The following is a 25,163-nucleotide window of genomic DNA, read 5'->3' on the forward strand; positions in this document are numbered from 1 at the left end:
GGACAGACACAGTAGTTGCGGTTCCAGGTCTTTACTCACTGTCCGTGAGTTGCCCAGGAGGTGCCGGTCTTTGCAGTGTTGGGCTTCAGCCAATGCCGTTAGAGGAAGCCACCGGTGCTTGAAAGTGTCCTTTCCTAAGGAATGCCCCGTCAGAAGTGAGGAACCCGGGCTGAGCCTCCCGCTCCAAGCCTCGGGAGCGGTGAAGAAAAGACAGAAGAAGGTGGTGTCGTGTCGCCAGAACTGTAATCCCGACTTGACTGAAGATTGTGTAAAGGTTGCTCCTACTTCTACCCCGTGATCCCTTCCTCCAGGTGGTTGTCCTAGTGACCGGGAAAGTCCCATGCTTCATAATGGCCACCCACCTATGTACCCTAGTCCAGTCCCCGGTGAAAAGGCACCTAACTGTTTGGAATGGGTAACACCGGTGATTAACCCCCTCCTTACCCGAGATGAATACTGCACCTTAAGTGAGGTGCAGTACCCTATGGCGACTGATGCCGCAGGGGCGCCACATATACATTTAATTTTTATAAATAAGGACACTATCTGCAAGGAGTTTGTATGGGTTTGCATGGGTTTCCTCCGGGTTCTCCTCCCACACTCCAAAGACCTACAGATAGGGATCTTAGATTGTGAGCCCCAATGGGGACATGGGGACAGTTTTGCCAATGTAGGTAAAGCACTGTGGAATTAACAGAGATTTCTTCGGCGCTCCATTGGGAGACCCAGACGATTGGGTGTATAGCTACTGCCTCCGGAGGCCACACAAAGCATTACACTAAAAAGTGTAAGGCCCCTCCCCTTCTGGCTATACACCCCCAGTGGGATCACTGGCTCACCAGTTTTCAAGCTTTGTGCGAAGGAGGCACACATCCATGCAATAGCTCCACTGTTTAGTCAGCAGTAGCTGCTGACTATGTCGGATGGAAGAAAAGTGGGCCCATATAGGGCCCCCAGCATGCTCCCTTCTCACCCCACTTGCGGTTTGTAAGGTTGAGGTACCTATTGCTGGTACGGAGGCTGGAGCCCACATGCTGCTTTCCTTCCCCATCCCCCTGATGGGGCTCTGGGCGAAGTGGGATCTTACCGGTCTCCAGGCACTGAGACCGGGCTCCATCCACAGACCCAGAGAACCTGCTGGATTTGGAGCTGGGTATCCTCAGGGACAGGGCCCTGCGACATTAAGGTACTCTGTGTCCCCGTACACATCGCGCACACACGCACCAGCATTGCTGGGAGTGTTAGTGCGCCGGGGACAACAGCGCAGAGCGCTTGTGCTATTATTCACTGCAGCTTTGCTGAGTGAATTTATGTATTGGGAACGGCCGCGCCGGCCGCTGCTGGGTGTTTTACACTGTGGCGCGGCTGGGACTTGTGGTGCGCCGGGGACTTCCGCGCCGGCCGTGCACATAGGACGGCCGCGCTTATTACTCGAGTCCCCGGCTTTGCGGCCTAGTTTTCATTTCGTTCCCGCCCCCAGCCCTGCCAGTCAGGGAAGGGGCGGGACGCTGTACAGTATGTCAGCGCAGGGAGCTGGAGTCTGCTTTGCATTCTCCAGCCCCCTTCACTAGACTCAGTGGGACGCCGGGTTCCCGCTCTTGTCTCGGGCACGCCCTCGGCCCGCCCCTCTTCTCTGGACGCCGGCAGCCATTCCGGCACGCAGAGCGGGAAAACGGAGACAAGCGCTGAGCTAGCAGTTACAGGAGGCGCCACACACCTGCTTTTGTGCGGGCGGTAAGCGGCAGCTGCAGTGCTGACCCACTAATGCCGAAGTGTCCTGCTGTACTTTTTGTAAAGTCGCTATTCAGGATGCAGGCCTAGAAACAGCAGCTAAAAAGCAGCGGTGCTAAAGCACAGACTGTACATGGCACTGTAATGGCTATTCTTGGCTGTCTACCCGCCTAGATGGCTAGCCAGCGGCAGCAAACAGCAAGGGTGCTAAGACACAAGCTTTCAATGCTGCTGGAATTGCATGTGCTGCAGTGTTTATTTTCATGTTTGTATGCTATACATTCACTGTATGTCGCTATTCTTGGCTAATGCTCCTGGATAACTTGACAACAGCAGCAGAAAAGCAAGGGTGCCAAGGCACAAGCTTTCTAGGCTGCTTGTACTACATGTGCTGAAGGGTTTATTTGTACTTCATGCTTGTATGCATTCACTGTAAGGTCGCTATTCTTAGCTAATGCTCCTAGATGGCTAGACAACAACAGCAAAAAAGCAGGGGTGCCAAGGCACAGGCTTTCTATGCTGCTTGTACTGCATGTGATACGGTTCCAGGGCCCCCAGTATGTGCATTTGCTCAACCGGGGTCTCCGTTACAGGTAGCCAATAGACCACCTGTGATCCCTGTCCATGGACAGGGATGGAGTTGCAGTTTCCGCTGCTTTATTGTCTGTGATTATGACTAATATCTTACAGACTTTGCAGTCCAGATAGACCTTGGCCAAGGTTGATTCAATGCCCCTGGCCACCCTGATTGGGAATAGATCAGGGTTCCAGGGGGGTCCCATACATCCCAGGGTGCAAGCTCTGACACGGACGACAGTCCCAGACGGCCTAAGTGAGCTCCAGGGGAATGGCCCTCGACTTCATCAGATCCCCCAATCTCCTGGTCAGGGTCACCACAGGAGTACTCTCTGTGTCATGAGGCAGAAGTAGCTGTTCAAGACTCTGATCTTGAGACCGCTCTCAATCCGGATGCACCGGATGGTGACGCTATAGTGAATAATCTTATAGCGTCCATCAATGGAAAGTTGGGTATTTCCCCCTCAACTCCTCCAGGGGAGGGGTCAGCTTCACAGCAGGATAAATCCCTCTTTCAGTATCTCAAGTGTATATTGAGTATTTTTCTGGCGCTGACTTCAGAGAAGCAGTTCAGAAACACCACGCTTACCAGATAAGCGTTTTCTCCAAACGTTTTAGGATACACGTTATCCCTTTCACCTGACGTGGTAAAGCGCTAGACCCAGGGTCCAAATGGATCCCCCAATCTCCAGACTTGCGGCTAGATCCATAGTTGCAGTGAAGATGGGACTTCACTTAAAGATACCATTCACAGACAGATGGACCTCTGGTTGAAGTCTGTCTGTGAAGCTATCAGCGTGTCGGTTGCTCCGGCATTCGCAGCCGTAGGGGCACTCTAACCTATTTCAGCTGCGCTTGCGCAGCTGGTCTTGAGCACATGTGCATCTGTGCCGCAGGTGGTGTCCTTAACCTCGCAATGTCTGCATTGCGACTTACCCTAGTAATGCTGTCCTGGAGGGACAGTCGAGGTTGGTCCTTCCCAGGCTCGGGCAGGTCCCAGTTGTCCTCGTCCAAAAGGGCTCAAAAGGCTCAGATGGGCTCAGATTCCGGCCGGACTCAATCACGCCCAAGGAAGGCAGCAGGAGGAACCGCTACCAAGGCGGTCTCCTCATGACTGTCAGCTCTCTCTCTCCGCATCCGCGGTTGGGGGCAGAATCTCCCGTTGGGGATATTTAACTGCCACAGGTCACAGACCGGTGGGTGAGAGACATTTTGTCTCACGTGTACAGGATAGAACTCTGTTCTCGTCCTCCGACGCGATTCTTCAGCACTTCTCCCCCCCTCCCCCCACTGAGCCGTTGCTCTTCTGCAGGCAGAAGAAGTGGTAATCCCTGTTCCTCTTCAGGAACAAGACACGGTTTTTTCCTCCAATCTGATTGGGGTGCCAAAAAAGGGGTGGCTCTTTCCGTTCCGTTCTGGACCTAACACTGCTCACCAAGCACGTGAAGGCCAGGCGGTTCCGGATGTAACCCTCCGCTCCGTCATTGCCTCAATGTCGCAAGGAGATTTCCTAGCATCAATAGACATCAGGATGCCTATCTCCACGTGCCGATTGCTCCAGAGCACCAGCGTGTGCTACGTTTTCGTTATTGAAGACGAGCATCTTCAGTGCGTAGCCCTGCCCTTCGGTCTGGCGACAGCCCCACGGGTTTTCGCCAGGTTCAGGGCAGCAGTGGGAGCAGTCCTGCACTCTCAGGGTCACTCTGTGATCCTTACTGGGACGATCCACTAACGCAGCCTGAACGTGGCGCTGGAGACTCTCCAAAGTTTCGGGTGGATCATTAACTTTTCAAGGTTACATCGGGCACTGACCCAATCGCCGACATATCTGAGCATAGAGTTTCACACTCTCTCAGCGGTAGTGAAGCTTCCGCTGGACAAGCAGCGTTCACTACAGACGGGGGTGCAGTCTCTCCTTCAAGGCCAGTCACACCCCTTAAGACGTCTCATGCACAGGCAGTCACTTTCGCGCAGTTTCATCTGCGTCCACTTCAATGGGACATGCTTTGCCAATGGGTTGGGGAGTCGTCGTCCCTAGACAGGAACGTTTCCCTTCTCAGACGGTCATGGAGTCCATCCGTCAATGTTCTGGAAATCTGGGCAGTGTATCTTGCCCTGCAAGCCTTCCAGCAGTGGCTGGAAAGAAAACAGATCCGAATTCAGTCGGACAATTCCACAGCGGTGGCAGACATCGCCCACCAAGGCGGAACACGCATCGCCAAGCCTACCTGGCAATCCGGCGGATTCTGATGTGGGTGGGGGACAGAGCATCCACCATATCCGCAGTTCACATCCCGGGCGTAGGAAATTGGGAAGCAGACTTCCTCAGTCGCCTGGGTATGGATGCAGGGGAATGGCCTCTGCACCCAGAATGGTGTCAGGCAATCTGTAGCCGCTGGGGGATGCCGGACGTCGACCTAATGGCGTCTCGACACAACAACAAGGTCCCGATTTTCATGGCGCGGTCTCACGAGCAAAGAGCTCTGGCGGCAGGCGCCTTCGTTCAGGATTGGTCGCAGTTCCAGCTACCCTATGTGTTCTACCTCTGGCACTATTGCCAGAGTGCTACGCAAGCTTAGCTCCGCTTGCCGCCGCGCCATCCTCGTCGTCCCAGACTGGTCGAGGAGGTCGTGGTTCCCGGATCTGTAGCATCTCACGGTCGGCCAACCGTGGGCACTCTCAGACCGGCCAGACTTACTGTCCCAAGGGTCGTTTTTTTCCACTGAATTCTACGGCCCTGATCCTGACTGTGTGGCCATTGAGTCCTGGATTCTAGCGTCTTCAGGATTATCTCAAGTCGTCATTGCCACCATGAGACGGGCTAGGAAGCTGACGTCTGCCAAGATCTACCACAAGACGTGGAAGATATTCTTCTCTTAGCGCTCTGCTCAGGGAGTGTCTCCCTGGACATTTGCATTGCCTACTTTTCCTTCCTTCCTGCAATCTGGTTTGGGAAAAGGTTTGTCGCTCGGCTCCCTTAACGGACGAGTCCCAGCGCTGTCTGTATTCTTTCAGAATCGCATAGTACGACTTCCTCAGGTACGCACGTTCCTGCAGGGGGTTGGTCGCATTCTCCCTCCGTACAAGGGGCCGTTAGACCCATGGGATCTGCACAGGGTACTTATTGCTCTCCAGGAGCCGCCCTTGGGGCCTCTGAGGGATGTTTTTTCACTTTCTCGACTGTCACAGAAAGTGGCTTTTTTTGGTAACGGTCACGTCTCTTCAGAGAGTGTCCGAGCTAGCAGCGCGGTCATCCAAAGCTCCTTTCCTGGTGTTTCACCAAGACAAGGTAGTGCTGCGCCTGCTTACGGGGTTTCTCCCTAAGGTGGTATCCCCCTTTTCATCTCGGTCAGGATATCTCCTTACCTTCTGTTTGTCCTCATCCAGTTCATCGATATGAATTGGATTTGCATTTGTTGGATCTGATGAGAGCGCTCAGAATCTACTTTTCCCGCACGGCGCCCCTGCGCCGCTCGGATGCATTCTTTATACTTGTCGCTGGTCAGCGCAAAGGGTCGCAGGCTTCCAAAGCCACCCTGGCTCGATGGATCAAGGAACCAATTCTTGAAGCCTACCGTTCTACTGAGCTTCCGGTTCCATCAGGGCTGAAGGCCCATTCTACCAGAGCCGTGGGTGCGTCCTGGGCATTACGACACCAGGCTACGGCTCAACAGGTGTGCCAGGCAGCTACCTGGTCGAGTCTGCACACTTTCACCAAACATTATCAGGTGCATACCTATGCTTCGGCGGACGCCAGCCTAGGTAGAAGAGTCCTGCAGGCGGCAGTTGCCTCCCCGTAGGGGAGGGCTGTCTTTGCAGCTCTAACATGAGGTATTTCTTTACCCACCCAGGGACAGCTTTTGGACGTCCCAATCGTCTGGGTCTCCCAATGGAGCGACGAAGAAGAAGGGAATTTTGTTACTTACCGTAAATTCCTTTTCTTCTAGCTCCTATTGGGAGACCCAGCACCCGCCCTGTTGTCCTTCGGGATTTTTGGGTTGGTTTTTCGGGTCCACATGTTGTTCATGTTGAATGGTTTTCAGTTCTCCGATGTTACTTCGGAGTGAATTTGTTTAAACCATTTATTGGCTTTCCTCCTTCTTGCTTTTGCACTAAAACTGGAGAGCCAGTGATCCCACTGGGGGTGTATAGCCAGAAGGGGAGGGGCCTTACACTTTTTAGTGTAATGCTTTGTGTGGCCTCCGGAGGCAGTAGCTATACACCCAATCGTCTGGGTCTCCCAATAGGAGCTAGAAGAAAAGGAATTTACGGTAAGTAACAAAATTCCCTTCATTGCTTCTTGTGAATCAAATTTTAGCGAAAAAAAGAATAGAAAACAAAATTCTTTATTATATATATATATATATATATATATATATATATATATATATATATATATATATATATTCATTTTCATTATATATTTCTTCATCGTTCCTTATGGGAGACCCAGACCATGGGGTGTATAGCTTCTGCCTCCGGAGGACACACAAAGTACTACACTAAAAAGTGTAGCTCCTCCCTCCGAGCATATACACCCCCTGGATAACCAAATATAGCCAGTTCAATGCTTTGTGTTCAGGAGGCACACATCCACACATGCATTCTCATCAGATTTTTGATTTTAAAGAATTTGAAGAAAAGCGGGTCCAAGTCTGGACCCCCGGCATGTCCCTTCTCACCCCACTGTGTCGGCGGTGTTGTTAAGGTTGATTTCAGGGCTGGAGCCTTACATGCCGCGCTCCTTCACCATCCCTCGGGCTCTGGCTTGAAGTGGGAGCCAGCACGGTTCTCACTGCCTTGCAGGAGACCGGTCTCCATCCGCAGCCCTTTCAGGATCTTGCCGGACGGAGCACTCATCCCTCAGGGACCTGGCCCTGCGTCTCACAAGCTAAGTATTTGAGACGTTATTTGGAGGGGTCCCTTGTACTTTATTGTTGGGGAGAGTGCGTTATTTAACTTTTGTGACTTTTCCGGCCTGTTCTCTGGTTTTCACCTGAGAACCGCGCCGAGGGTGCCTGCGCGCCGGCCGCATTGTAAATGCTTCACCTGAGGCCTAGTTTCGTTTTCACTGCCCCTGCATGTCAGTCATGCAGAGGGACAGTGCGGCTCCGCCCACCGGCCGTTCGGCACAGGGAAGGACACTCCTCTCTGAGGAGATGTTTCCCTCCCTTGTATATCTCCTTGGCCCTCCGGATCCCGCTCTTTGACTAGGCTCCGCCCCCTCTCCTCGCTCCGGCGCCATTTTATCAGCGTTCTCACACCGATCGGCGCTGACTGCAGCATCTCTGCCTATCTGTCTGGGGGTCCGAGCTGTGGGATCCGGAGGGCACACAAACGGTCTGGTAAGCCACAACCTCCGGTTGTGTACCTTTTTATACACTCTCTGGGGGTCATTCTGGCTCAGAGCCCCCACCTCAGCAGCATGTCTCACACTAGGAGCAAGGCTGCAAGGCTGTACTCTATATGCACTGCATGTAAGCTCGTACTGCCTGAACCGAGCACTTATCCACATTGTGACGCCTGCTCTAACATGGTGGTGCCTCAGCCTGGAGTCTCCACAGTGGTCCCTCCGGCTGCTCCAGCCCCGGTGGCTGAACCCCCGGCATGGGTAGAATCCTTCTCTAAGTCTATCTCCCAGTCCTTTGCCGACTCCATGGGAGAGTTGTCCCGGACTCTGCTGAGCATGCATCAGCCCCTTTCTCAGGGCGCCTCTGCTGCTACGGCTCGCTCTGCAGAGCTCACAGAGGATTCTTCACCTGCTCCCAGACCCTGTCCTCCTAAAAGGAGACGCAGGGTCCCCTCTCCTTCCTCGTCCCGCGGCTCTGATTCACGAGCTGACTCGCAGGACGAGGAGGATGTCTTTACTGGGGGCTCGGACGCTACCTCCATGTGCCCCATTGATCTGACGGAGGGTGACGCAGATGTTAGTGATTTGATTGCGTCCATTAATTCTGTACTGGACCTCAATCCACCAGTATCAGAGGAGCAACCCTCTCTGGCAGAAAAACACCAGTTTACCTTGCCTAAGAGAACTAGGAGTGTGTTCTTTAACCACACCAGTTTTCAGGCCACTGTGACCAAGCCCAGGGCCTGTCCTGACAAACGCTTCCCAAAGCGTGGTTCTGATGACCGTTTTCCCTTTCCACCAGAGGTGGGCAAGGAGTGGGCTCAATCACCAAAGGTAGACCCTCCGGTGTCTAGACTCTCAGCCCGGACAGTTGTTTCAGTGGCTGATGGCACCTCACTTAAGGATCCCACTGACCGCCAGGTTGACCTGGCCAAATCTGTATATGAGGCGGCAGGGGCCTCGTTCTCCCCATCTTTTGCAGCAGTGTGGGCTCTCAAGGCCATCTCTGCTTCTCTGGAGGAGATGCATTCCCTCACTAGGGACTCTATGCCTGAAATGGTTGCCTTAACTTCCCAGGCTTCAGCCTTTGCATCCTACGCCATGTCTGCCATGCTGGAGGCTTCGGCTAATTCCCTCGCTATCCGCAGGATCTTGTGGCTTCGAGAGTGGAAGGCAGACGCTTCTTCAATGAAGTTCCTTGCTGGGCTCCCATTTGCTGGGTCCAGGCTGTTCGGTGAACAACTGGATGAGATTATTAAGGAAGCTACTGGCGGGAAGAGTACTTCCTTGCCACAGACTAAAACCAGGAAACCTGTCCAGGGCAGGAACCAGTCGAGGTTTCGTTCCTTTCGTTCCTCTAACTGGTCGTCCTCTAAGCCCTCGGCCTCGTCCACTAACTCAGCCAAGGACCAGAAGCCCAACTGGCGCACGAAGCCGCGTCCTCAGAAGTCCGCAGGAGCTGCTGCCACCAAGGCAGCCTCCTCTTGACTATCTGGCCGAGCCAGCAACGTCCTTGGTCGGTGGCAGGCTCTCCCACTTTGGCGACGTGTGGTTTCAACACGTCTCCGATCAGTGGGTGCGGGATATCATCTCCCACGGCTACAGGATAGAATTCTCTTCCAGCCCGCCAAACAGATTTTCTTTGTCGCTCCATTGGGAGACCCAGACAATTGGGTGTATAGCTTCTGCCTCCGGAGGCCACACAAAGTATTACACTTTAAAAAGTGTAACCCCTCCCCTCTGCCTATACACCCTCCCGTGCATCACGGGCCCATCAGTTTTATGCTTTGTGTTGAAGGAGGCACACATTCACGCAAGCTCCACATTTTAGTCAGCAGCAGCTGCTGACTTTATCGGATGGAAGAAAAGAGGGCCCCAGGGCCCCCGGCATGCTCCCTTCTCACCCCACTATGGTCGGCGGTGCTGTTAAGGTTGAGGTACCCATTGCGGGTACAAAGGCTGGAGCCACATGCCGTTATCCTTCCCCATCCCTTAGTGGCTCTGGGAGAAGTGGGATCCTAACTGGTCACCATGCACTGGGACCGGGCTCCCTCCGCAGCCCCTGAGGGAATCTGACGGACAGGAGACTGGATATCATCAGGGACAGGCCCTGCTTCTCAGAGGTACTCTGTGTCCCCTTGGGGATGGCGCATAGAGCGCCTGTGTATCGGACGCTGCAGCAGCGTGTTTGGTGTCGCCGGGACTACCGCGCCGACCGCGCCTGTTTGCCGGCCACGCTTCTAAATTTAGTCCCCGGCTTCTGCGGCCTAGTACCGCATATTCCCGCCCCCGGGCCTGCCAGTCAGGGGTAAGGGCGGGACGCTAGACTGGACGTCAGCGGTGAGGGCTGGAGCATACTTAGTATCCTCCTCCCCCCTCACTGAGCACCGTGGGGCACCAGATTCCCGCACTTTCTGAGGCACGCCCACGGCTCCCTCCTCCTCTCAGAACGCCGGCAGCCATTGTTATCATCGCTGCTGCCGGTGGAGAACTTCAGATAGAGCTCCATAACTCTGGGAGGCCCAGGCAGGGAATCTGGTGGACACACAACCGCTGAGGGCGGTCGGTAAGCCGCACCAGTTAAGGTGCTGGCTCCCCTGGGTGCCGAAGTGTATATATATATCCATATTGTGTATACATTTGCTCTGTTCGGCCGCATTATTTGCTGGGCTATATACCCTCACTGATTTCTCTAAGAGGAGACAACAGCATGTCGTCTGCAAAAAGCAAGGGTGCCAAGGCACAGGCTTATTTTGCAACTTGTACCTCTTGTGCGGCTATGTTACCTGCAGGTTCCACCTACCCTCATTGTGTGCAATGCTCGGCCCCTGTGACACTCACTCAGCCGGAGCCTCAGGCACTGGTGGGACCCTCGGCCCAGGTAGAACCACCGGCTGCCACTGTTCAGGTGGCAGGGACAGAGTTTGCAGTGTTGGCTGAGAAACTTTCTGAGTCTCTTTCACAATCCATGGCTCAGTCTATGGACAGATGGTCTGCTAAGATACTAGAAGCTTTGCAGTCCAGACCGGTAACACAGGCCCCGGGCACTGTTGAATCATTGCCCCCAGGCCCCCCTCGGTCGGCGCAGCAAACTGCTCCTGGGGTGTCTCCTAGGTCCCACGGTGAGGACTCCGACACGGACCGCTGTCCCAGACCGCCTAAACGGGCTCGCTGGGAACTTCCCTCGACTTCATCACACTGCTCAGGGTCTCAGCATGAGGACTCTCTGGAGGATGAAGCGGAGGTGGCAGATCAGGACTCTGATCCTGACGTTGCTCTCAATCTGGATACACCAGAAGGGGACGCCATAGTAAATGACCTTATAGCGTCCATCAACCAGGTGCTAGAACTTTCTCCTCCAACTCCAATAATAGAGGAGTCTGCTTCACAGCAGGAGAAACACCAATTTAGGTTTCCCAAACGTACACGGAGTGAGTTTTTCGATCACTCCAACTTCAGAGATGCGGTCAAGAAGCACCGAGCATTTCCGGACAAGCGCTTTACTAAGCGCCTCAATGACACACGTTACCCCTTCCCCCCTGACGTAGTTAAGGGTTGGGCTCAGTGTCCCAAGGTGGATCCTCCAGTCTCTAGACTGGCGGCTAGATCTATAGTAGCAGTGGCAGATGGTTCATCGCTCAAAGATGCCACTGACAGGCAAATAGAGCTCCTCATGAAATCCATCTATGAAGCCATAGGCGCGTCTTTTGCTCCGGCATTCGCAGCCGTATGGGCACTCCAAGCTATCTCAGCCTTGCCTGTCTGAGATTAATGCAGTCACACGTGCCTCTACTCCGCAGGTTGTGTCTTTAACCTCTCAGGCGTCGGCTTTTTCGTCCTACGCCATGAACGCCGTCCTGGACTCTGCGAGCCGTACAGCGGTAGCATCCGCCAATTCAGTGGCAGTCCGCAGGGCCATGTGGCTACGCGAATGGAAGGCAGACTCTGCTTCCAAGAAGTTCTTAACCGGTTTGCCATTTTCTGGCGACCGTTTGTTTGGCGAGCAATTGGATGAAATTATTAAACAATCCAAGGGAAAGGACTCGTCCTTACCCCAGTCCAAACCAAACAGACCTCAGCAACGGAAGATACAACCGAGGTTTCGGACCTTTCGGCCCTCAGCCAGATCTCAATTCTCCACGTCCAACAGGCCACAGAAGGGCCAGAGGAACTCTGACTCATGGCGGTCTAAGTCACGTCCTAAAAAGACCGCCGGAGGAACCGCCCCCAAGGCGGCCTCCTCATGACTTTCGGCCTCCCCAAACCGCATCCTCGGTCGGTGGCAGGCTCTCCCGCTTTTGCGACGCCTGGTTGCCACATGTCCAAGACCGATGGGTGAGAGACATTCTGTCTCACGGTTACAGGATAGAGCTCAGCTCTCGTCCTCCGACTCGTTTCTTCAGAACATCTCCGCCCCCCGAGAGAGCCGATGCTCTTTTTCAGGCGGTGAACACTCTGAAGGCAGAAGGAGTGGTGATCCCTGTTCCCCTTCAAGAGTGTGGTCGCGGTTTTTACTCCAACTTGTTTGTGGTACCAAAAAAGGACGGATCATTCCGTCCCGTTCTGGACCTCAAACTGCTCAACAGACACGTGAAAACCAGACGGTTCCGGATGGAATCTCTCCGCTCCGTCATCGCCTCGATGTCCCAAGGAGACTTCCTAGCATCAATCGACATCAGGGATGCTTATCTCCACGTGCCGATTGCACCAGAGCATCAGCGCTTCCTGCGTTTCGCCATCGGAAACGAACACCTTCAGTTCGTGGCACTGCCTTTCGGCCTGGCGACAGCCCTACGGGTCTTCACCAAGGTCATGGCAACAGTGGTAGCAGTCCTACACTCTCAGGGACACTCGGTGATCCCTTACTTAGACGATCTCCTAGTCAAGGCACCCTCCTGGGTGGCATGCCAACACAGCCTGAACACTGCTCTGGAGACTCTCCAGAGGTTCGGGTGGATCATCAATTTCCCAAAGTCAAAATTGACACCGACACAATCGCTGACTTACCTCGGGATGGAGTTTCATACTCTCTCAGCGATAGTGAAGCTACCGCTGGACAAACAGCGTTCACTACAGACAGGGGTGCAATCTCTCCTTCGAGCCCAGTCACACCCCCTGAGGCGCCTCATGCACTTCCTAGGGAAGATGGTGGCAGCAATGGAGGCAGTTCCATTTGCGCAGTTTCATCTGCGTCCACTCCAATGGGACATTCTACGCAAATGGGACAAGAGGTCGACGTCCCTCGACAGGAACATCTCACTTTCTCGGGCAGCCAAAGCCTCTCTTCAGTGGTGGCTTCTTCCCACTTCTTTGTCGAAGGGAAAATCCTTCCTGCCCCCATCCTGGGCTGTGGTCACGACGGACGCGAGTCTGTCAGGGTGGGGAGCGGTCTTCCTCCACCACAGGGCTCAGGGAACCTGGACTCCGGCAGAGTCCTCCCTTCAGATCAATGTTCTGGAAATCAGCGCAGTGTATCTAGCCCTAAAGGCGTTCCAGCAGTGGCTGGAGGGCAGGCAGATCCGAATTCAGTCGGACAACGCCAAGGCGGTGGCGTACATCAACCACCAAGGCGGCACACGCAGTCGTCAAGCCTTCCAAGAAGTTCGGCGGATCCTGCTGTGGGTGGAAGCCACAGCCTCCACCATCTCCGCAGTTCACATCCCGGGCGTAGAAAACTGGGAAGCAGATTTTCTCAGTCGCCAGGGCATGGACGCAGGGGAATGGTCTCTTCACCCGGACGTGTTTCAAGAGATCTGCTGCCGCTGGGGAACGCCGGACGTCGACCTAATGGCGTCCCGGCACAACAACAAGGTCCCGGCATTCATGGCACGGTCTCAAGATCACAGAGCTCTGGCGGCAGACGCATTAGTTCAGGATCGGTCGCAGTTTCGACTGCCTTATATCTTTCCTCCTCTGGCACTGCTGCCCAGAGTGTTACGCAAGATCAGGTCCAACTGCCGCCGCGCCATCCTCATCGCCCCAGACTGGCCGAGGAGGTCGTGGTACCCGGATCTGTGGCATCTAACGGTGGGTCAACCGTGGGCACTACCAGACCGACCAGACTTGCTGTCTCAAGGGCCTTTTTTCCATCTGAATTCTGCGGCCCTCAACCTGACTGTGTGGCCATTGAGTCCTGGCTCCTAGCGTCCTCAGGGTTATCTCAAGAGGTCATTGCCACTATGAGACAGGCCAGGAAACCGACGTCCGCCAAGATCTACCACAGGACGTGGAGGATCTTCTTATCCTGGTGCTCTGATCAGGGTTTTACTCCCTGGCCGTTTGCCTTGCCCACTTTTCTGTCTTTCCTTCAATCCGGAATGGACAAGGGTTTGTCTCTCGGCTCTCTCAAGGGACAAGTATCGGCGCTTTCCGTGTTTTTTCAAAAGTGTCTAGCCAGGCTTCCGCAGGTCCGCACGTTCCTGCAGGGGGTTTGCCACATAGTCCCACCTTACAAGCGTCCGCTAGAACCCTGGGATCTTAACAGGGTGCTAACGGCTCTTCAGAAACCACCTTTCGAGCCGATGCGGGATGTCTCTCTATCACGCCTTTCGCAGAAGGTGGTCTTCCTAGGGGCAGTCACGTCACTTCGGAGAGTGTCTGAGCTAGCAGCGCTGTCATGCAAAGCCCCCTTCCTGGTGTTTCACCAGGATAAGGTGGTTCTGCGTCCGGTCCCGGAATTTCTCCCTAAGGTGGTATCCCCTTTTTCATCTCAATCAGGATATCTCCTTACCTTCTTTTTGTCCTAATCCAGTTCACCAATGTGAAAAGGATTTGCACTTGTTAGATCTCGTGAGAGCACTCAGACTCTACATTTCTCGCACGGCGCCCCTGCGCCGTTCTGATGCGCTCTTTGTCCTCGTCGCTGGCCAGCGTAAGGGGTCGCAGGCTTCCAAGTCAACCCTGGCTCGGTGGATCAAGGAACCGATTCTTGAAGCCTACCGTTCGTCTGGACTTCCGGTTCCTACAGGGCTGAAAGCCCATTCTACCAGAGCCGTAGGTGCGTCCTGGGCATTGCGGCACCAGGCTACGGCTCAGCAGGTGTGTCAGGCGGCTACCTGGTCGAGTCTGCACAATTTCACAAAACACTATCAGGTGCATACCTATGCTTCGGCGGATGCCAGTCTAGGTAGGCAGATCCTTCAGGCGGCGATTGCCCACCTGTAAGAGGGGGTCGTTTTTACGGCTCTTTTAATCGAGGTATTCTTTACCCACCCAGGGACTGCTTTTGGATGTCCCAATTGTCTGGGTCTCCCAATGGAGCGACAAAGAAGAAGGGAATTTTGTTTACTTACCGTAAATTCCTTTTCTTCTAGCTCCTATTGGGAGACCCAGCACCCGCCCCTGTTCCCTTCGGGCTGTTGTTCTTTTGTGTACACATGTTGTTCATGTTGAATTGTTCTTTGGTTCATGGTTTCAGTTCTCCGAACATCCTTCGGATTGAATTTACCTTAGACCAATTTATAAGTTTCCTTCTTCCTGCTTTGGCACCAAAACTGATGGGCCCGTGATGCACGGGAGGGTGTATAGGCAGAGGGGAGGGGTTACACTTTTTAAAGTGTAATACTTTGTGTGGCCTCCGGAGGCAGAAGTTATACACCCAATTGTCTGGGTCTCCCAATAGGAGCTAGAAGAAAAGGAATTTACGGTAAGTAAACAAAATTCCCTTCTTTTCTGTCCACTCCCCCCTGCTCCAAGGCCGCCGCCTTCTCTCAGGCTGTGGCATCCTTGCAGGCCAACGGAGTAATTGTACCGGTTCCCGCCCGGGAACGGTTCAGAGGTTTCTACTCAAATCTCTTCCTAGTCCCCAAAAAGGACGGTTCCTTCCGGCCCATCCTGGATCTCAAGCTTCTCAACAAGCATGTTCAGGTGCGGCATTTTCGCATGGAGTCTCTGCGATCAGTCATTGCCTCAATGACCCAAGGAGATTTCCTGGCATCCATCGACATCAGAGATGCTTATCTGCATGTGCCAATTGCAGTTTCACACCAGCGTTGGCTACGTTTTGCAATCGGAGAGGAACACTTCCAATTCGTGGCTCTCCCCTTCGGGTTAGCCACGGCCCCTCGAGTATTCACCAAGGTCATGGCAGCAGTGGTTGCGGTTCTGCACCTCCAGGGGTTGGCAGTGATTCCTTACCTGGACGACCTTCTAGTCAAGGCTTCATCCAGTGCAGACTGTCAGCGGAGTGTCTCGCTCACTCTCACCACTCTTGTTCAATTCGGGTGGCTTGTCAATCTGCCCAAGTCCACTCTGACTCCGACCCAGAAACTCACGTACCTAGGGATGAAATTCGAAACTCTGCCGGCACTTGTCAAGCTTCCCTTAGTCAAACAGCAGTCCCTCCATCTAGCGGTGCGCTCTCTGCTGAGGCCCCGCCGTCATTCCATCAGGCACCTAATGCAGGTGCTGGGTCAGATGGTGGCGTCAATGGAGGCTGTTCCCTTTGCCCAGTTCCATCTGCGTCCTCTGCAGCTGGACATTCTCCGCTGTTGGGACAAGCGGACTTCTTCCTTGCACAGGTTGGTGGCTCTGTCGCCACAGACCAGGGGCTCTCTTCAGTGGTGGCTTCGGCCCCTCTCTCTGTCTCAGGGACACTCCTTCCTGGCCCCGTCCTGGGTGATCCTCACCACGGATACCAGTCTATCCGGCTGGGGAGCAGTATATCTCCACCACCGAGCACAGGGCACTTGGACTCCGTCCGAATGAGCTCTCTCGATCAATGTGCTGGAAATCAGAGCTGTGCTCCTAGCTCTCGTAGCCTTTCACCACCTGTTGGCGGGCAAGCACATTCGAGTCCAGTCAGACAACGCGACAGCGGTTGCCTACATCAATCACCAGGGCGGGACTCTCAGCCGCCTGGCAATGTTGGAGGTTCAACGCATCCTTCAGTGGACGGAGGACTCCAAGTCCACCATATCCGCAGTCCACATCCCAGGCGTAGAAAACTGGGAGGCAGATTATCTCAGCCGTCAAACCGTGGACAGCGGCGAGTGGGCTCTGCATCCGGCAGTGTTTCGGTCAATCTGCCGCAAGTGGGGCACTCCGGAAGTAGATCTAATGGCATCCCGGCACAACAACAAGGTCCCGGTTTACGTGGCTCGCTCCCACGATCCTCAGGCCTTTGCAGCGGACGCTCTGGTTCAAGACTGGTCCCAGTTTCGTCTGTCCTACGTGTTTCCCCCTCTAGCTCTCTTGCCCAGAGTCCTGCGCAAGATCAGAATGGAGGGCCGTCGGGTCATCCTCATTGCTCCAGACTGGCCCAGGCGAAATTGGTACCCAGACCTGCTCCATCTGTCCGTAGAGGTGCCGTGGCATCTCCCGGACCGTCCACACCTTCTCTCACAAGGTCCGTTTTTCCGCCAGAATTCTGCGGCTCTCAGATTGACGGCGTGGCTCTTGAGTCCTGGATCTTAACGACTTCTGGTATTCCTCCTGAAGTCATCTCCACTATGACTCGGGCTCGGAAGTCTTCCTCGGCCAAAATCTATCACAGGACCTGGAGAATTTTCCTGTCCTGGTGTCGCTCTTCCGGCCATGCTCCTTGGCCTTTTTCCTTGCCGACCCTCCTGTCCTTTCTACAGTCCGGTCTGCAGCTAGGGCTATCCCTCAATTCTCTCAAGGGACAGGTCTCGGCTCTGTCAGTGTTGTTCCAGCGGCGTATCGCCCGGCTGGCTCAGGTGCGCACCTCCATGCAGGGCGCGTCTCACATCAGTCCGCCTTACCGGCGGCCCTTGGATCCCTGGGACCTCAATCTGGTCCTCACGGCCTTGCAGAAACCCCCCTTTGAGCCTCTTAGGGAGGTCTCTTTGTCTCGTCTTTCACAGAAAGTGGTCTTTCTAGTGGCCATAACTTCCCTCAGGAGAGTCTCTGATTTGGCTGCGCTCTCTTCGGAGTCACCTTTTTTGGTTTTTCATCAAGACAAGGTGGTTCTCCGTCCGACTCCGGACTTTCTCCCTAAGGTGGTATCTCCTTTCCACCTTAACCAGGACATTTCATTGCCTTCCTTTTGTCCGGCTCCTGTTCATCGCTTTGAAAAAGCGTTGCATACTTTAGATCTGGTGCGGGCGCTCCGGATCTATGTGTCACGCACCGCTGTTCTTAGGCGGTGCACCTCTCTTTTTGTGCTGACCACAGGTCGGCGTAAGGGCCTCTCAGCTTCTAAGCCGACCCTAGCTCGTTGGATTAGGTCGGCCATTTCCGATACCTACCAGACTACTCAGGTGCCTCCCCCGCCGGGGATCAAGGCACACTCGACCAGAGCTGTCGGTGCCTCTTGGGCTTTCAGGCACCAGGCTACGGCTCAGCAGGTCTGTCAGGCTGCCACTTGGGCCAGCCTGCACACCTTTTCGAAGCACTACCAAGTGCATGCTCATGCTTCGGCAGATGCGAGCTTGGGCAGACGCATCCTTCAGGCGGCTGTCGCCCATTTGTGAAGTTAGGTTTCGCCTACTTCTCAGTTTCTGTTTATTTCCCACCCATGGACTGCTTTGAGACGTCCCATGGTCTGGGTCTCCCATAGGAACGATGAAGAAAAAGAGAATTTCTTCGTCGCTCTATTGGGAGACCCAGACGATTGGGTGTATAGCACTGCCTCCGGAGGCCACACAAAGCAATTACACTAAAAAGTGTAAGGCCCCTCCCCTTCTGGCTATACACCCCCAGTGGGATCACTGGCTCACCAGTTTTTCTGCTTTGTGCGAAGGAGGTCAGACATCCACGCATAGCTCCACTGTTTGTAGTCAGCAGTAGCTGCTGGCTATATCGGATGGAAGAAAAGAGGGCCCATATGGGGCCCCCAGCATGCTCCCTTCTCACCCGCGGTGGTGCTTGTAAGGTTGAGGTACCTATTGCTGGTACAGAGGCTGGAGCCCACATGCTGTTTTCCTTCCACATCCCCTGGAGGGCTCTGTGGAAGTGGGATCTTGCCGGCCCCCAAGCCCTGGGGCCGGGCTCCATCCACAGACCCATAGAACCTGCTGGATTTGGAGCGGGAGTGCCGTTCAGGGACAAGGCCCTGCAACTTTCAGGTACTCTGTGTCCCCGGCAGGCACGGACACTCTCAGGCTTGCTGAGCGTTATAGTGCGCCGGGGACAGTAGCGCTGTGCGCCGGGGTTAGGTCACTGCAGCTTTGCTGAGTGACGTTTCATGTTGGGAACTACTGTGCCGACCGCTCCTGGAGCGGCGGCGCAGCTGCGACTTGTAGTGCGCCGGGGACTTTGCGCCGACCGCGCTTTTACGGCGGCGGCGCTTCTAACTTTAGCCCCCGGCTTCTGCGGCCTAGTGCCGCTTCGTTCCCGCCCCCACCCTGTCAATCAGGGTAAGGGAGAGACGCTGCTCAATTAACAGCGCCGAGGGCTGGAGCTTTATTTACATGCTCCAGCCCTCTCACTAGGCACAGGGGGAAGCAGACTTCCCGCTCTTCGTCGGTGTACGCCCAGGGCCCGCCCCCCCTCTCCACAAGGACGCCGGCAGCCATTACACATGCGGTCTGGCTGGGGAAAGGCAGCAGGCTCTGGGAGACCCAGACTAGAGGGATTTCTGGCGTCCACACACCGCTCCTAAGCGGGCGGTAAGCAGCACAGTAGTGCTGGCCCCTCTAGTGCCTCAGTGTTATATTAGTGTACTTTTTTCTTGGTACCATATATATATATATATATATTTATATAGTGCACTGTAAGGTCGCTTCTTGGCTGGACACCCTGTACTGCTCTGAGGAGGCAGCAACATGTCATCCGCAAAACGCAAGGGTGCCAAGGCACAGGCTGTGTACACTGTTTGTACTGCATGTGGGGCTAATCTACCAGCAGGCTCCAACGACTCTCATTGTGTGCAATGTTCAGTCCCAGTGGCACTTCGTCAGCCAGAGCCTATTGTGGTGGTAGCCCAGGCAGAGGCGCCTGTGAACCCTGCCCCGGTGACGGGGACAGACTTTGCAGTTTTTGCTGATAAAATGTCTGTGACTATGGCAAAAATCCTGGAGACCTTGCAGTCCAGGCCAGTTGCTCAGACCATGGACACTGCTGTGTCTATGCTCTCCGGTCCCCCTCAGTTGGAACTAATCCGTACTTCAGGGGGGTCTCAAGCATCACAGGCTGAAGTCTCTGACTCAGATGACAGTCCCAGGCAGCCTAAGCGAGCTCGCTGGGAAAGACCCTCCACGTCTTCACACTGTTCAGGGCCTCAGCGACAAGAGTCTCTCTGTGATGAGACTGAGGACGGTGACCAGGATTCTAATCCTGAGGCCCCTCTCAATCTGGATGCCCCTGATGGTGACGCCATGGTTAATGACCTTATATCGGGAATTAATAGGCTGTTGGATATTTCTCCCCCAGCCCCTTCTGCAGAGGAGGCAGCTGCACAGCAGGAGAAGTTCCATTTCCTATATCCCAAGCGTAAATTAAGTGCTTTTTTGGACCACTCTGACTTCAGAGAATCGATCCAGAAACACGACGCTCATCCAGACAAGCGTTTCTCTAAACGTTCTAAGGATACCCGTTATCCTTTTCCCTCTGAGGTGGCCAAACGCTGGACCCAGTGTCCAAAGGTGGATCCCCCAATTTCCAAGCTTGCGGCTAGATCCATAGTCGCAGTAGAGGATGGCGCTTCACTTAAAGATGCCAACGACAGACAGATGGACCTTTGGTTGAAATCTGTCTATGAATCTATCGGCGCGTCGTTTGCTCCAGCATTCGCGGCCGTGTGGGCACTCCAAGCTATTTCAGCTGGTTTAGCACAGGTGGATGCTTTCATACATCCAGCAGTGCCGCAAGTGGCGTCCCTAACTTCGCAAATGTCTGCGTTTGCGACCTATGCTATCAATGCTGTCCTAGAATCTACGAGCCGTACCGCTATGGCGTCCGCCAATTCTGTGGTTTTGCGCAGAGCCTTGTGGTTAAAGGACTGGAAAGCAGATGCTGGTTCCAAAAAATGCTTAACCAGCTTGCCATTATCTAGAGACAGACTGTTTGGTGAGCCATTGGCTGAAATCATAAAACAGTCCAAGGGTAAGGACTCTTCCTTACCACAGCCCAGAGCAAGTAAACCTCAACAGAAAAAGTGGCAGTCGAGGTTTCGGTCCTTTCGAGGCTCGGGCAAGGCCCAATTCTCCTCGTCCAAAAGGACTCAGAAAGAACAAGGGAGCTCAGATTCCTGGCGGGCTCACTCACGCCCCAGGAAAACAAATGGAGGAACCGCTTCCAAAGCGGCTACCTCATGACTTTCGGCCTCCTCCCTCCGCATCCTCAGTCGGTGGCAGGCTCTCCCGCTTTTGCGACATTTGGCTGTCACAGGTCAAAGACCGGTGGGTAACAGACATTCTGTCTCGCGGGTACAGAATCGAGTTCAGTTCTCGGCCTCCACTTCGGTTCTTCAGAACCTCCCCACACCCCAACCGAGCAGATGCCCTGCTGCAGGCGGTGGACTCTCTAAGAGCAGAAGGAGTCGTGATCCCTGTCCCCCCTCACGAACGGGGGCGAGGATTTTACTCCAATCTCTTTGTGGTTCCAAAAAAGGATGGCTCCTTCCGTCCCGTTCTGGACCTAAAACTGCTCAACAAGCATGTGAACGCCAGGCGGTTCCGGATGGAATCCCTCCGCTCAGTCATTGCCTCAATGTCTCAAGGAGATTTCCTAGCATCAATAGACATCAAAGATGCTTATCTCCACGTGCCGATTGCTACAGAGCACCAATGCTTTCTACGCTTCGTGATAGGAGACGACCATCTTCAGTTCGTAGCTCTGCCATTTGGTCTGGCGACAGCCCCTCGGGTGTTCACCAAGATCATGGCGGCAGTGGTAGCAGTCTTGCACTCTCACGGACACTCTGTGATCCCTTACTTGGACGATCTACTGGTCAAGGCACCCTCTCAAGAGGCATGCCAACTCAGCCTGAATGTTGCACTGGAGACTCTCCAGGCGTTCGGGTGGATCATCAACTTCCCAAAGTCAAATCTGTCACCGACCCAATCACTAACGTATCTTGGCATGGAGTTTCATACTCTATCAGCGATAGTGAAGCTTCCGCTGGACAAGCAGCGGTCTCTACAGACTGGGGTGCAGGCTCTCCTTCAAAGTCAGCCGCACTCCTTAAGACGCCTCATGCACTTCCTCGGGAAGATGGTGGCGGCAATAGAGGCGGTCCCGTTTGCGCAGTTTCATCTGCGTCCACTTCAATGGGACATTCTCCGCCAATGGGACGGGAAGTCAACATCCCTGGACAGGAAAGTCTCCCTTTCCCAGACGGCCAAAGACTCTCTGCAGTGGTGGCTTCTTCCCACCTCATTATCACAGGGAAGATCCTTCCTACCACCGTCTTGGGCGGTGGTCACGACAGATGCGAGTCTGTCAGGGTGGGGAGCAGTCTTTCTCCACCACAGGGCTCAGGGTACGTGGTCTCAGCAGGAGTCCACCCTTCAGATCAATGTTCTGGAAATCAGAGCAGTGTATCTTGCCCTACTAGCCTTCCAGCAGTGGCTGGAAGGAAGGCAGATCCGAATTCAGTCGGACAACTCCACAGCGGTGGCATACATCAACCACCAAGGGGGGACACGCAGTCGGCAAGCCTTCCAGGAAGTCCGGCGGATTCTGATGTGGGTGGAAGCCACAGTCTCCACCATATCCGCGGTTCACATCCCCGGCGTAGAAAACTGGGAAGCAGACTTCCTCAGTCGCCAGGGCATGGACGCAGGGGAATGGTCCCTTCACCCAGACGTGTTTCAGGAAATCTGTCGCCGCTGGGGGGTGCCGGACGTCGACCTAATGGCGTCACGGCACAACAACAAGGTCCCAACCTTCATGGCACGGTCTCGCGATCAAAGAGCGCTGGCGGCAGACGCCCTAGTGCAAGATTGGTCGCAGTTCCGGCTCCCTTATGTGTTTCCACCTCTGGCACTCTTGCCCAGAGTGTTACGCAAGATCAGATCCGATTGCAGCCGCGTCATACTTGTCGCCCCAGACTGGCCGAGGAGGGCGTGGTATCCGGATCTGTGGCAGCTCACGGTCGGCCAACCGTGGGCACTCCCACACCGACCAGACTTACTGTCCCAAGGGCCGTTTTTCCATCGGAATTCTGCGGCCCTGAACCTGACTGTGTGGCCATTGAGTCCTGGATCCTAACGTCTTCAGGATTGTCCCAAGGTGTCGTTGCCACCATGAGACAGGCTAGGAAGCCCACGTCCGCTAAGATCTACCACAGAACGTGGAGGATATTTTTATCCTGGTGCTCTGCTCAGGGAGTGTCTCCCTGGCCATTTGCATTGCCTACCTTTCTTTCTTTCCTGCAATCTGGGTTAGAAAAAGGTTTGTCGCTCGGCTCCCTTAAAGGTCAGGTCTCGGCGCTATCCGTATTTTTTCAGAGGCGTTTGGCACGCCTTCCTAAGGTGCGCACGTTCCTACAGGGGGTTTGCCACATCGTACCCCCGTACAAGCGGCCGTTGGATCCATGGGATCTGAACAGGGTACTAGTTGCCCTCCAGAAGCCGCCCTTCGAGCCTCTGAAGGAGGTTTCACTTTCTAGACTATCACAGAAAGTGGCTTTTCTGGTAGCGATCACATCTCTTCGGAGAGTGTCTGAGCTGGCAGCACTATCATCCAAGGCTCCCTTCCTGGTCTTCCACCAGGACAAGGTTGTGCTGCGTCCTATTCAGGAGTTTCTCCCGAAGGTGGTATCCTCTTTTCATCTTAATCAGGATATCTCTTTGCCTTCGTTTTGTCCTCATGCAGTTCATCGGTATGAGAAGGATTTACATTTGTTAGATCTGGTGAGAGCACTCAGAATCTACATTTCCCGCACGGCGCCCTTGCGCCGTTCGGATGCACTCTTTGTCCTTGTCGCTGGTAAGCGCAAAGGGTCGCAGGCTTCTAAAGCCACCCTGGCTCGATGGATCAAAGAACCAATTCTTGAAGCCTACCGTTCTGCTGGGCTTCCGGTTCCATCAGGGCTGAAGGCCCATTCTACCAGAGCCGTGGGTGCATCCTGGGCATTACGACACCAGGCTACGGCTCAACAGGTGTGCCAGGCAGCTACCTGGTCGAGTCTGCACACTTTCACCAAACATTATCAGGTGCATACCTATGCTTCGGCGGACGCCAGCCTAGGTAGAAGAGTCCTGCAGGCGGCAGTTGCCTCCCCGTAGGGGAGGGCTGTCTTGCAGCTCTAACATGAGGTATTTCTTTACCCACCCAGGGACAGCTTTTGGACGTCCCAATCGTCTGGGTCTCCCAATAGAGCGCCGAAGAAGAAGGGAATTTTGTTACTTACCGTAAATTCCTTTTCTTCTAGCTCTTATTGGGAGACCCAGCACCCGCCCTGTTGTCCTTCGGGATTGTTGGTTTGTTTGCGGGTACACATGTTGTTCATGTTGAACGGTTTTCAGTTCTCCGATGTTACTCGGAGAGAATTTGTTTAAACCAGTTATTGGCTTTCCTCCTTCTTGCTTTTGCACTAAAACTGGTGAGCCAGTGATCCCACTGGGGGTGTATAGCCAGAAGGGGAGGGGCCTTACACTTTTTAGTGTAATTGCTTTGTGTGGCCTCCGGAGGCAGTGCTATACACCCAATCGTCTGGGTCTCCCAATAAGAGCTAGAAGAAAAGGAATTTACGGTAAGTAACAAAATTCCCTTCTTTGTTTACTTACCGTAAATTCTTTTTCTTATAGTTCCGTAATGGGAGACCCAGCACCCTCCCTGTTGCCTGTTGGCAGTTTCTTGTTCCGCGTGTTATCACCGGCTGTTGTTGTAGACAGAGGCTCCGGTTGTTCCGGTTGTTTTGCTCTATATCTACTTGTGGGTGGCTATTCTCCTTCAGCTTTTGCACTAAACTGGCTAGATTTCGTTATCCAGGGGGTGTATATGCTCAGAGGGAGGAGCTACACTTTTTAGTGTAGTACTTTTGTGTGTCCTCCGGAGGCAGAAGCTATACACCCATGGTCTGGGTCTCCCATTACGGAACTATAAGAAAAAGAATTTACGGTAAGTAAACAAAATTCTCTTTTTATTATATATATATAACTTACACTTTTAATTTAGGTGAATATGAAGATTTCACAGATTTAGTCCATATTCACACGTTGAGTATTTGGTCAGTATTTTACATCAGTGTTTGTAGCCAAAACCAGGAGTGCAATAATCAGAGGAAAAGTATAATGGAAACACGGACACCACGTCTGTATTTATCACTCACTCCTGGTTTTGGCTACAAATACTGATGTAAAATACTGAGCATGTGAACATGGACTAAATCTTGGCGGGTGTTAATGTATGTGTTTTTCCTGATCACCAGTGGAAATAAGGCAGCATCAGAGCCGCTCTCTAACTCCTTTTCTTTTAGGTGGCACTGAAGCCTGTTGTGGCCATGACAGTGGCACAACTCTGGCATTAGATTCCTGATAGGCAGGATAACCAATGCTGCTCCCGCCAACCATCACATTATGCAATTATTTCTATGGTGTTGCTAAATGGTTACCGCTATAATGTTAGCATTTTTTATAAAAATTTTAATAAATGTTTT

General features: G+C 53.8%; 1 protein-coding gene across 1 annotated transcript in view; it reads left to right on the plus strand.

The window, feature by feature from the left end:
• The window catches only part of SART1 (spliceosome associated factor 1, recruiter of U4/U6.U5 tri-snRNP), a 149,307-nt gene that overhangs the window by 102,450 nt on the left and 21,694 nt on the right, over nucleotides 1-25,163 (plus strand). The gene's annotated exons all lie outside the window — the stretch shown is intronic.

This window comes from Anomaloglossus baeobatrachus, chromosome 10 (genome assembly GCF_048569485.1).
Source record: "Anomaloglossus baeobatrachus isolate aAnoBae1 chromosome 10, aAnoBae1.hap1, whole genome shotgun sequence".
In the NCBI taxonomy this organism is placed as follows: domain Eukaryota; kingdom Metazoa; phylum Chordata; class Amphibia; order Anura; family Aromobatidae; genus Anomaloglossus; species Anomaloglossus baeobatrachus.